This window comes from Rutilus rutilus (genome assembly GCF_951802725.1).
Source record: "Rutilus rutilus genome assembly, chromosome: 16".
Classification (NCBI taxonomy): domain Eukaryota; kingdom Metazoa; phylum Chordata; class Actinopteri; order Cypriniformes; family Leuciscidae; genus Rutilus; species Rutilus rutilus.
In genome coordinates, this window is record NC_140224.1 from 10,326,835 (window position 1) to 10,340,057 (window position 13,223).

The 13,223-nt window shown below is 37.1% G+C and overlaps 1 long non-coding RNA gene across 1 annotated transcript; it reads left to right on the plus strand.

Annotated features, from left to right (window-relative positions):
• The first annotated feature begins 7,806 nt into the window (after positions 1-7,806).
• LOC311306695 lies at positions 7,807-13,010 on the plus strand. Its single transcript, XR_014630204.1, has 5 exons — positions 7,807-8,150; positions 8,391-8,422; positions 8,591-8,833; positions 9,238-9,403; positions 12,525-13,010. It is a non-coding gene; the product is annotated as an uncharacterized lncRNA (long non-coding RNA).
• Positions 13,011-13,223: the final 213 nt, after the last annotated feature.

Genomic DNA, 13,223 nt, shown 5'->3' on the forward strand with positions numbered 1-13,223 from the left:
AATGTCAGACGCTTCCAGTTATTATAGCTGTACAAAAACAGACAATTATGCTGCTCGATGTTGCAAACTGATATTTGTTATCATATTATTTTTATTTACTATTCCAATCATAGGCATGGTGGTTTGTCACATTTTACTATTTACTGTACTTTGTTATTCTTCTCGTTATTTCCCTATAGCAGCTAATGCATCGAAAGTCTTGCACATTCATAGGAAATATCTTACTTCCACATTAAGGTGGATCGTTTGGTTTGAAACCCAGCAGTTTTAATACTAAAGTGTAATACAAGACAATCCACTTGCAAAAACATCTTGGCTCTTTACTTTAATGATCTTTCTTGGCCATTATTCTCCTCGGTGGCATCTTTCCTGTGAAAGCCTGTGTTTGTTGAAGTTACTGTTACCAGTGTCACCTCACTAAGGGTGTATTTTAAAGGGAGATCAAGGGTGGGAATGATATGATGATATCATCAGAAGATTGTATTGATTCCAGAAACACGCTTTTTATCGAACATTACAGCACAGCTATATCTACTAAGGACTAGATCTAATTAGCAATAATACTTTACGAAGGAATGCCATTACATTTGAAAACAACATGTAGTATGTAGTTCACAATGTATGACCTGTATAATAATGGTGACGTTATGAAAAAAGTTATAAAGTCAGTAATATATCAGTGTCTTACATTGGATATGGCTGAGGTCCTTCCTATGTAGGTTCATGGGATTGTTCAGCTGCTTTATCATCTACCTGGCGAAAAGTGTAGGCAGACCATTGAGGAAATGAAAAACACATTTGAAATATCCTTAATGTCTGTAAGTAAATGGTTGCTAGATGAGTTACATGCTGAGCTTAGGGTAGATGCATTGTATCTCATGCTTATCAAAGCTGCATTTATTATGTGTCCTGAATGCTGAATAAAAGTATAATTTTTTTCTTAAAAAAAAAAAAAAAATCTTACTGAACCCAAACTTTTGAATGATAATGTATTGTTTTATCACTAAAAACGACATTGATATAGGGTATGTTTACACAACAACGATATGCTTAAAACGGAGAAGTTTTTCCTTTGAGTTTTCCGCATACAGACGACACCATTGTGAAAACGATCCCCATTCACACGGATCCGTAGCCTGGCTAACGTCAGACCTCGTCTCATTGAGACATGGTCTGGGAACCACATGTTCATTTTCTCATATTTGAGGCGTGGTTTACGAATGCCCAGAGCCGTTTATTGGGCGCTACGAATGTCTATCAAATGCGCCTGTACGTAGCTCATAGCCAATCGTTTCAATTATACCAGATGACGTTTGTAGAGCGACAGAAATTCGACGAGGAAGAAGACGATGGGTCAGAGATTTATGTGTACACGATGGCGTTCAGCGACTAAACTACTTAGAACACTATCTAAGGCTGCATCGAAAGGTAACTTCGCGTCTGCTGCCATGTTGGATCCATAGATATAAACAAACTGCTTCGGTGTGTCGCATAGACGTCGTCATCGTCTTGCTGCTCCCTCCCCGTTCTGTGATTGGTTCCATTTTTGAGGGGAAAATCTGGTCCATGGTGTCCAGGCTGCCTAGCCAACGCTATCTCACGACCAATTCGTACGAATTCGTACGAATGATAAAAAGTTGGCTAATTCGTACTAATTCGTACGACCTCACTCGTACGAATTTGTACGATTTGTCTAAACCCACGTGATGGGTAGGTTTAGGGGCGGGGTCAGGGGTAGGTCATTCGTATGAATTCATACGAATTGGCCAATTCGTAAAATATGTACGATTTTGCAAAAAACTTACTAATTCGTACGAGTCAGGTCGTATGAATTCGTACGAATAAGCCACCTCATAGAATTTGTACACCCGTGAGATCGGGCTCGCCTAGCAGCGTGAATAAAATCACGCTGCTGGCAATGCAGCATGGGGAAACCCAGGCTAACGGATCCGTGTAAACGACTAAAAAACCTGTATCCTGGTGCCAGGCCTTTAGATGGCGATTAAACACTATATACGCATGTGCATGACATAATTATCTTCAGAGATTCGCGTTTTTTGTTTACACGGAGACCGTTTTCAAAAGTTTGCGTTTTCAGGCACCCAAAACGCCGTTGTCGTGTAAATGAACGGCCAAAACCAACAAAGTTTTACGTTTTTAGTTGAAAACGGTGTCGTGTAAACAGACCCTTAGTCTAAGCTAAGGGTACGTTTACACGACAACGATATGCTTAAAACAGAGAAGAGTTTCCTTTGAGTTTTCCAAGTTTTTTAGTAAAACTTTGTATGCGTTTTGGCCGTTCGTTTACACGGAAAACGCAAACTTCTGAAGACAATGACATCATGCAGTCATGCGTATTACGTGTTCAGTCTATAGTGTTTCATCGCCATCTAAAGGCCTGGCAGCAGAATACAGCGGTTTTCGCGGATCCATGTGAATGGGGATCGTTTTATGGTGTCGTCAATATGCGGAAAACTCAAAGGAAAAACTTCTCCGTTTTATGCATGTCATGTAAACGTATAGGCCTAGCCTATGCTAAGCAAGTAGAGAAAATCAGGTGCAGATAAAACTTTAAAAATAATAGGCTGCTTTACAAGCTACTTCCTTTGAGTCTACAGGAGGTGTCACAATCTTCCTTTTTTTTATATATTTTTTTAATAATCTCTCCAAGACGTATCACAGCTGCATATTGTGTTGATCCAATCCAGAGCAGTAGTTCCTCAACACTTTTCATCATAAAGAGCTGTAAAAAGTTGGCAATTTTACACACATACTGTAAACACACTGACTGCGTGGACAGACGTGAACAGACATGTGGACAGACATCTGGACAGACGTGGACTCACACACGCATGAGTGATAAGATAGATAGATTTGTCTGACGTGCTGTTCTGCATTGCGTGTTTCAGTGCTGTAAGTAAACACATATTCCCCGCATCCATTCATCAGGCTGTTCACTTCCCACTTTATGATGTGAGAGTATCAAGCTGGGCTCATGTCAGATAGAGCACAGCATTCCGGGAAAACTGGCCTACCTCCTCCCAGAGTTTCCTGAAACAATCCCCAGGACAAGTGAGTCACTTTTTCACATTAAAGAGCATATTTCACTCAAGCAACTTTCAATTATGGCACATCATTTGCTTTAGCTATGTTTTAAAACTATAATGAATCAATTTCCAAAGTCAAACAGTAGGCTAGCCTATGAAAGCTTTTTGAAGTCACTGAATAAAAAATAAAAAAGTTAACTGCGACTTTTTATCTCAGACTTTTAAGTTCATATCTCACAATTCGGACTTTATAACTCACAATTGCTAGTTTATATCTCATAATTCTGAGAAATAAAGTTTATATAAATTCGGACTAATTAATTGTGGGATATAAACTCGCAATAGCGAGTTATGAAATCAAAATTGGTATATTTAAATTCGCAATTGAGAGAAAATGTCAGAATTGTGAGCTGCCTTTATATATATATATATATATATATATATATATATATATATATAAAGCCTTAACCTTACAATTCGGAGGAAAAAAAAGTCAGAATTACGGGATATAAAATCGCAAATGACCGTTCGCAAAGACCCGCCCCCTTTAGTTAGCCTACCCTGCAAACAAGCCAGCACGGGCCCTTTACGGGCCCACTTAGGGCTAGCCTAAGGGCCCCCAGCGGGCTGCCCGCGCAGGGCCCATGAGAATTTGCTCATTGGCAAAACGTTGGCCCCTTAGCGCTGGCCCTGCACGGGCAGCCCTCACTTAGCCCCCAGGAAGCCCTCACTAAGCCCACACAGGGCCCGCACTATTTATCTACAACAATAAATCTGTTTCACTATAAATACTTTTCAGCTACTATAACTTATTCTATACATCTGAAATGGATGCAGTCACCACATAACTAATGTCTGTATTGTCAAAAAATGTACAGTAGTCAAAGGGATTTCAAATCAATGTATTTATTAATTACAAAATATAAAACATTCAATTCAGGTTAATACAGGTTAATAAAGCTAATTTAACACTCTGAAAGGGACTAAAAATTCTCTATACAAATATAAAATAATTCAAATAAACATTAAAAAAAATACTGGTAACACTTTATAATAACATTCGATGAACTAATCATTTACAAAACATTCATAAATGATTAGCAAGTGATATACTAACATTTTATGTATGTTTTGTAAATTCCATTTACAAGTGAATAGCAAATGATTAACTAATTATTAACGAAACATGACTATGCGTTCATAAATGATTAAAAAGTGATATGTTAATTATTGTATGTATGTTTTGTAGATTCAGTTATAAGTCATTTACATTTGATTAGTTAATGATTGACAAAACATGAATATGCGTTTCATAAATGTTTAATAAATTGTTTTTTTTTTGTATGTATGTAGCAATTAGAGGGTGCAGAAGCATAAGATCAACGAATCTTATCTACGAATGATGTGTAACACATTTTCCAAGTGATGAATAGTGTACACTTTAGATGTGTTGTAAACGATTTATTCATGCGTTTACACATCATCTATAACAGGTGTTGAACACTGTAGTGTGTACTCACTGCAGTGTAAGTGCTGACTGGTGAGGGTATAGACAGCTGTCTTCTGTAGTGTGTAGTGTAGTGTGCACTGCAGTATATTCTCTGACACACATGGAGTCTTTAACCACTGTGCACCTGATGTGAGCAAAACATACAAAAAAAGTAACAATTTATTAATTGAGGGTGGCTCGCTGGAGGAGGGTGGCTCGCTGGTGGAGGGTGGCTCGGGGTGGCTCGCTGGTGGAGGGTGGCTCGCTGGTGGAGAGTGGCTCGCTGGTGGAGGGTGGCTCAGAGGGTGGCTCGCTGATGGAGGGTGGCTCACTGGTGGAGGGTGGCTCGGGGTGGCTCGCTGGTGGAGGGTGGCTCGCTGGTGGAGGGTGGCTCGCTGGTGGAGGGTGGCTCGCTGGTGGAGGGTGGCTCGCTGGTGGAGGGTGGCTCGCTGGTGGAGGGTGGCTCGCTGGTGGAGGGTGGCTCGCTGGAGGAGGGTGGCTCGCTGGTGGAGGGTGGCTCGCTGGTGGAGGGGGGCTCGCTGGTGGAGGGTGGCTCGCTGGTGGACAGTGGCTCGCTGGTGGAGGGTTGCTCGCTGGTGGAGGGTGGCTCACTGGTGGAGGGTACAAAATTAAATTAACAAATATAACAATAAAACACTAGACTTCACTGTATAAATTATACATAGATTCTTAATAAAGCTACTGTGTTAAAGTTCTTATAGTTTTGTTATATTAGGGATAGTTAACTGTTACCCCAAAAAATCTGTTATCATTTACTCTCTCAAATTGTTTTAAACCCTAATGATTTTCTTCTGTTGAAAAAAGTTATTTTGAAGAATGTGGGTAACCAGACAGGTGCTGGTCCACAGTGACTAGTATATGTTTTTTCTACATTGGAAGGACCAGCAACTGTTTGGTTACCCACATTCTTCAAAATATCTTATTTTGTGTTCTGCACAATAAAGAAATTAAGTTTGAAACAACATTACAGTGAATAAATAATGACATTTGAAATTTTTGGGTGAACTATCCCTTTAAGGACAAGCGGCAGCATGTTTAATATTGGGATGCTGTCATTTTAAGACCAGTATGCTGCTCTATACAGCCACGCATCCAGTTTCCTCTCAAATGTTTTCTGCTAAAATGGCGTTTTTCGGGGACTAAAATAGGCCAAGGCCGCGCCCCCTTGGCGGGCTCTGACGTGTAATGGCGTGATGCTAGCTCATTGGCGCACACGTCAGAGGCGCCCGCGCCATTGTGCGCAGCAAAATCAAGGAAAAGGAGTTTCCCCACTGTGTATGGGGAACTGAGGTTACGATAGTAACCAAGTAGTTTTCTCTCAAATGTTTACTTTCACTACATATCCCATAACCAACTGAATGCACTGATACTAACGTTACCATCTTCAAAAGCAGATCGGAGCCATTTTACTCGTCCACGTTCAAAATTCGAGCACAGCCGTTAGACGAACGTAGTTATAGCTTAACTTTTTTTCCTTAGACTTTAGCAGTTTACTGTGACAATCTGACGTGGTAACATACAGAATATGGTAAACGAGGTGAAAAGGACCATATTTAGCCTATATAAGCTAACTAACGTTAGTTTATTGACAACCTAGCTGCTAACGTTACTCCGTTGTTGTTCGACAAAAATTGGATTAACAAAAAAAAAACAATAGGTACTGAAAATACAATAATAGCAGAACACACACACTATAGCAAATATTTACTGTTAAAGATATTACTCAATTTACAATTAAAACTCACCTCAGAGTCAGGAGAATTCCACTGTGAAGGCAGAAACAACCGTTAGGAAGGCGGAAAGTGACGACTGCAGCGGCGTGCAGCCTGTAGCGCGATGATTAATCAAATACGTAGTTGATGTTCGACGCATGCGCGGAATTGGATACTTTTAACACGCATTTATTAATCTTTTATTTAATGTAATTTAAACTGTAATGCCGAGTTAAGGATAGAAAAATAGATACTTAAATATATATTTCATTAGATTAATTATATTAATTATTATTAATTATTAAATGCAGGAAGGTTTCTTCAAGCATCTCGGAGACCTTCCCAGTTTTTTCTGTTTCTTATCAGACTCGATGATGGTGAGATCAGATCATACCGGCTGTTGTCAGATTCCTTGTGCATACACAAATCTCACTGGTTATTACAATTAATGGCAAAAAGAATGTTTGGAAATTAAACTGATAAACTGATATTTCCTACTGACACACTACAGCAAAATAACCGACTTAAAACCTTTTTTTTTTTTTTATGTAAACATTAATGTATATATTTAATACTATATATATATATATATATATATATATATATATATATATATATATATATATATATATATATATATATATATATATATATAGCATTGAATGCTCTACAAATAATTCTTATAAGTTAATAACAAAAAAGATAGGCTATAAATTACATGAAAAATAGCACTCCAAAGAGCGCTCAATCTCTATCTCGGCAGACATTTTCCTTCTAAATATTTAAAAATTGAGTGTATAGCCTAAAGTTAAACTTATGATCTCCAATGTTGTTTTGAGTGTTGTAGACAATGGTGTGAAAAGCAACTATAATGAATAAACATTTATTTGACTTGACTGAGGTGTTATTAGTCATGTGAACTTGTCTTTTCTTTCAATTTAATCTAATTTTTATTGTTGAAAATGTTTAGCTATATTAGAATGATATAAATGGCATTAGGCCTATACGTCTATGGGAAATGGTATAAAAACAGACAAAAAGAAGAGAGAAGTTTAATTTAAACTTTAAAATTAAAATTTAATTTAAACTCAGCGAACTCTGCCAGAGTGATGGATATCATAATAACTAGTAATAACTTCTTCATATCTCTGGACCATCAATAACTTTACATGTTAACCTTCTCAAATAAATTAAAAGCCTATTGTTTTATTCCTGATATGCAGGATTCAAAATTAACTAGGTTGGTAGATTTTTTTAAATTACGCGGCAGCCAGATTTTTACCACCAATTGCATGGTACACTGTTAATTTTGGATTACATTACAAACATCATATCCAGTAAAAATAATAGGCTTTTTAAAGTAAGATTTCACTGTAAAACTTTACTGTAAATTTACAGCGAATTTCCTACAGAATTGTACTGTATTTCCATAATACAGTATTTGGCTGTATCTTTTACAGAACAGCTGTAAATATACAGCACATTTCTGTTTTCAACCCGATAAATTCGTAATACAGTATCATACTGTAAAAGCACTGCATTGTGGGATTGATTTCTTTCGCGCTCAATTCAGTTCAAATGTGACGCGAGCAGACAGTAGCTACAGGCAAACTTGATTTGTCAGCGGGATTCAACTGAACAGAATAATCATTCCTGTTATCAAGATAAACAGTGTCTGCGAATCTGTGAGCAATTTTTAAGCTTTTGTGAGCTTCGGTTCGTGTTTCAAACAGTAGTTGCCTGTGACGCAGCAGAAAATGGGAGACATTAACTTTACATGAAGACGGATGGAAGAATTTGTCGTCTGAATAACCTGCGCCTGTGACGATTAGTGGGATTTAGAGTTTGAGAAGATGGAAAATTGTTCAACTGAGTGATACGGTAAGCCAATATATATATATTTTTTTTTGCGTTCGCATTTCTAACATACGTTGATTTCACGAATGCTTATATGGTTTGATTTTGCAAACGCGGTTTTCTGCCGCGGCCGCGCAAACAATTCACTCTGTTCCACCTGTTTACCAAGTAACGTAAACGTTAACTTCGATATTTCACATAATAGGCAACATATACCATGTTATTTGCATGACCTGCTTTTGATATATATATTTTTCGTTTCAGGCTTTGTAATCTGATGACGGTCCAGTGCTAATGTAAGTACTTTAAAGTAGTGTTACAGTTATAGTCTATGTGGTAAAAAAAAAAAAAAAAAAAAAAAATGCTATCAAATGCTGTCAGTTCTGTGATCGTGCTTTTGAATCGTTGTCATAATTTTGCTAGCACAAGAAAATCAATGTTCCTAATGCTGTTTTCAAATGTAGTAGCAGCTATTCCTGATTGCCATGCCATGGTCCTACAACAAACAATTCAAAGAGAAGTTAGACGGTGTTATCCTTCAAGCAGATAAGTAGAGATTATTCAACAAATCTCATTAATCTGTAATATTTTTTATGTTTTGGTTCTGTTGATCATGGCTGTGCTGTCCTTTTTAAAAATTGTTTCAGGAATTTGCATCGCTGATGTCCAGCAATCTACATTTGACAGAGTCCACGCCTTATTTCCTGGTATGTAAACATTAAAGGGGTAGTTTAAACCTAAAATGAAAAGCCATCATTTACTCACTCCACTGCAAAATATATTTTTCTTAATTAGTGTTTTTTTCTTGTTTCCAGTCCAGATATATAAAATTCTTACATGAAGAAGCATTTAATAGACAAGTAAAAAATTTCTTGTTTTCTGAAAGAATATGTCAGAATTTAGTGAGTTTATGCTTAAAACAAGCAAAATAATATGGCAGTGCGTTTTAACGTTCTAACCCTAATCAATTTACATTTTTAGGTGAAAATTTTAATTTATAGAACTATGAATAGATAGACAACTACATCGAACCACAGTGGAACCCACAATAGTTATTTTAATTATTAATATTATTTATTAATTCATTTTATTATTATTTTTTTAATTACAGGTCAATCTCTAAGCAACCAGTGCTGGACATTACGTTTGGAAGGTCAAGGTGTGTGTGGAAAGGATCACAGCCTAACTTCATCACTGGCCTGGCAGCGCTGTTTGCCGCCTCCTATAACTTCAGCTTGCAGTACCAGGAAGAGGCAGCACCTTGAGTTTGTTCAGAGGTTAGTCATTAGCATATTTGCCATTCATATAAATATTAGACTGAATTGTGACTTGTCTTGACAGTATTTATTATGTTGACTACTGGTATGAACAATATGGCCCTGTTTTCCATACTGGGCTTAGCTTAAGACAGGTCTAGGCCTTAATAAAATTAGGGTATTTAAGCAGCTTTTATAAAAATGTCTAATAAAAAAAAAAAAAACATTACTGGTGTGCATCTTGAGACAAAACAGTGACAGTCACATATTTCAGATATGTCAGTGCAAGTTGTTTTCAGTTGAAGGATTAGTGAAAATTCTGTCATTAATTACTCACCCTCATGTCGTTCCAAACCTGTAAGACCTTCATTCATCTTCAGAACACAAATTAAGATATTTTTGATGAAATCTGAGAGGTTTCTGAACCAGCCATAGACAGAAACATCTTTGTAACTTTCAAGGCCCAGAAAGCTAGTAAAAACATTGTTTAAATAATCCATGTAACTACAGTGGTGCAACCTTAATATTATGAAGCGATGAGAATACCTTTTGTGCACAAAAAAACCCAAAATAACGACATTATTCAACAATCTCTACTCTTTCACGTCATTCTCCTACGCTGTTGACGTAGTGTAAACAGTGTCAAGTCACCTTCATTTATATAGCGCTTTTAACAATATAGATTGTTTCAAAGCAGCTTTACAGTGATAATAGGAAATTACAGTAACATAGATTGTTTTGGCTTTACAGCAGCTCTAGAATAAAGTTATTAGATCGACTATTTTTGACTGTCAAAATGCAGGCGGACACAGTTTCCGTGAGTTGTTCAAAATCTTTCTTTTTAGTAAACTCTGTGTACACAAACAATGTTCTCAATGCTGGAGTTCATGTGTAGAGTCTCTGGGGATACTGAGAGCACAGTTTCATGTTGTGTCAAGCCTTCTTAGTGTTTTAAAAAATAGCGATTTTTGATGCTATCATAGTCGTGCCACAAGCACTCCCATTCAAAAGGCAATTTGACCGAAAACGAAAATACGGTCAAACTTAAAAGTGGCGTTTCCATCCTAATTATGCTTTTAAACGAAGGTTTGCCTCGGGTAGATTAACAAAAAGACCCTAGGTTGCATTTTGGCAAGAGTTATCCTTTAATACACTCCGGCCCACTCATCCTCACAAAACAGTGTAGGAGAATGACATGTAAAAGAAGAGATTATTCAACAATGTCGATATTTTGTGGTTATTTTGCACACAAAAAGTATTCTCGTCACTTCATAATATTAAGGTTGAACCACTGTAGTTATATGTACTATTTACCAATGTTTTTACCACCTTTCTGGGCTTTGACAGTTGCAATGACATTGATGTCAATGGAGGGACAGAAACCTCCCAGATTTCATCAAAAATATCTTAATTTGTGTTCCGAAGATGAACGGAAGTCTTAAGGATGAGCAATAATGACAGAATTTTCATTTTTGGGTGCAAACATGCATTTTAGTCTGGTAAATGTCATGTTTAAAGTGTAAGTTGCAGGTTAACCACCACAGCCAATAAATGTGTAAATTAAAGTGCTCTATATGTATATATTTAATTATTTCTGTCTTAAAATGCATTAAAATAACATTTTTTGGGGTTTCTTCAAAGGTAGCGTGTTTTTTCAGTTACTGGGTGATGACGTCATAAGAGGAACTCGCAACCCATACTCTGCTAGATTCTTACTGTATTATGGCTATTTGGAGAACGACTGAGGATGTGGGAAACCATCAAATTCGTTATGGACCACAGCCCTACAATTTTTAACCGGTCAGGCGTGAGAGAGGGGAGCCATGGCACTCAAAGAGTTATTAATGCTTGGTGTGAGGAGAATTAATTAGTGGAGGGTTGGCTTGGTGTCCAGGTGAGTAACGTTAGCTACGTTAGAGCTAGTCTACTTTTCAAAATATTGCCGTCATGTAGAATAGCAAGGAGGGACAACGACTGAAGACATTATTTACTTACAGTACATGGTGTCAGTCAAAATCAGAGCTGTAGAGATGCACACACTGCACAGGCATCAATCGCGAGTCTCATCGACGCCTCAAATGTCATGTAAGTTAATGTCACGCATTATCAATTTCTCACGATTTAATTAGCGATGTTTATTGTCAGAAAAGAAAAAGAGAGATCGATGTCCCCATCACTGTGTTTGTGTGGGCGAATCAGCAGTGGAGAGTATGTGCTGCCGTGAGGTGAACGCGAACAGCTCGACCTGCGACCGGCTGATCTGACGTGCTTGAACCCGTTTGTTTTGCGATTAGCTTACTCTCATTTCAGGCTGGATCACGTTCCCCTTTAAGTCAGCACACACGAGCATGTTTACAATGGAGTTATTTTATTCATAATTTTTTTTATCAAATAAAACATACAACCAACTTTTCTGAAGTTATGTAAGGCGAATATAGCTGCTAGCGTACGGTAACTCTACTAGTGAGTTCCTCTTATGACGTCATGCCCCATCTAGTGGAAGGGAGCGGGAGCGGTTAAAACCACTGTTAAAAGTGCCAACTTTTCATATTATATCAGCATTTTGGTATAAAAAACAATGGTGGGCGGTTCTTATCTTTATGTTTAATAAACACATTGCATTACTTCGTGAAAAATTTAACCTGCAACTTACACTTTAACATTATCATGTAGTCATGTATGCAATAAACATTGCAAGGCTTGCAATTAAAGTTAAATTATTTCTGTCACAAAGGTTTGGGCTGGATTCTGGCAATGTGTGCTCTATATAAACAGAGTCTATGGCTGCCTTTCCACTGATACTCTGATGGGACCTGATGAGGGGATGATATTAAAAGTTGTAGAATAAAACTTTAAATCTGGCAACCCCACTTCCAAAAGTTTAGTTAGTTGACAGTGCACATGTAAACAGACACATTGAGTTGATGTATTTTAACCAGGGCAGAAAAAATATCAGTTATTGATCACAACATCCAACATTGCATTTTTTTTTCATGTTGTTCAGTTTTATCCAAACAGTTTAGTCGTTAAAACCGATATCTGGTTTTTATTTACACATCTTTTGTGCTGTCTCTCTTTGTAAAAATATATAAACTCAGTCCATAATATTTCATTGTTTTTTCCTTTCTTTTCTGCCTTTTAGACGATTTCCTGACATCAATCCTGAACGTGGATCAAAAACAAAGAAAGGACAAGTAACTTCAAAGAAAACTGGCCAAGTTGTGCAAAAAAAGAACACTGCAAGCCTACAGGTGTCCTCACTTCTGCGAAAACTTGAAGACTTTGAATGGGATTTCGTTTGCACTTGTATGGACTTCAAAACAGAAACAGCAATTCACTGCCATTATAAAGCTTGGAAGAGCCAGGACATTTTTTAATAGAACTCCGATTGTATTCGTCTGAAAGAAGAATGTCATGTAGACCTAGGATGACTTGAGGGTGAGTAAATCATGAGCTAATTAAAATTTTTGGGTGAATTATCCCTTTAATTAAGTGCTAAGTGTTACCTGTTTGTTGTTAAGTGTTAAAATTGCATTTTATGTTTAAAAAAATTCAGCCAACATGTTCACAGAAGGCAATTTTCTGATCTTTGCTTTTAACCAAAATAAATGTTTTAAAACCCAGAAAATGTTGTTTTCTTTTTCATAGTGTGACTACTATACAATTTATTGCTGTAGACAAGTTTAATATTGTAAAATGATGTGGTATATACTGTATTTGGTAATTACAGTGGAGTACTGTAAATGCTGTTTACTGTACTAGTGCTGTAAAAATACAGTATGTGGCTGGCAACCCAGCTGCCAGTATTTTACTGTAAATTTACAGTACAACGTTTTACAGT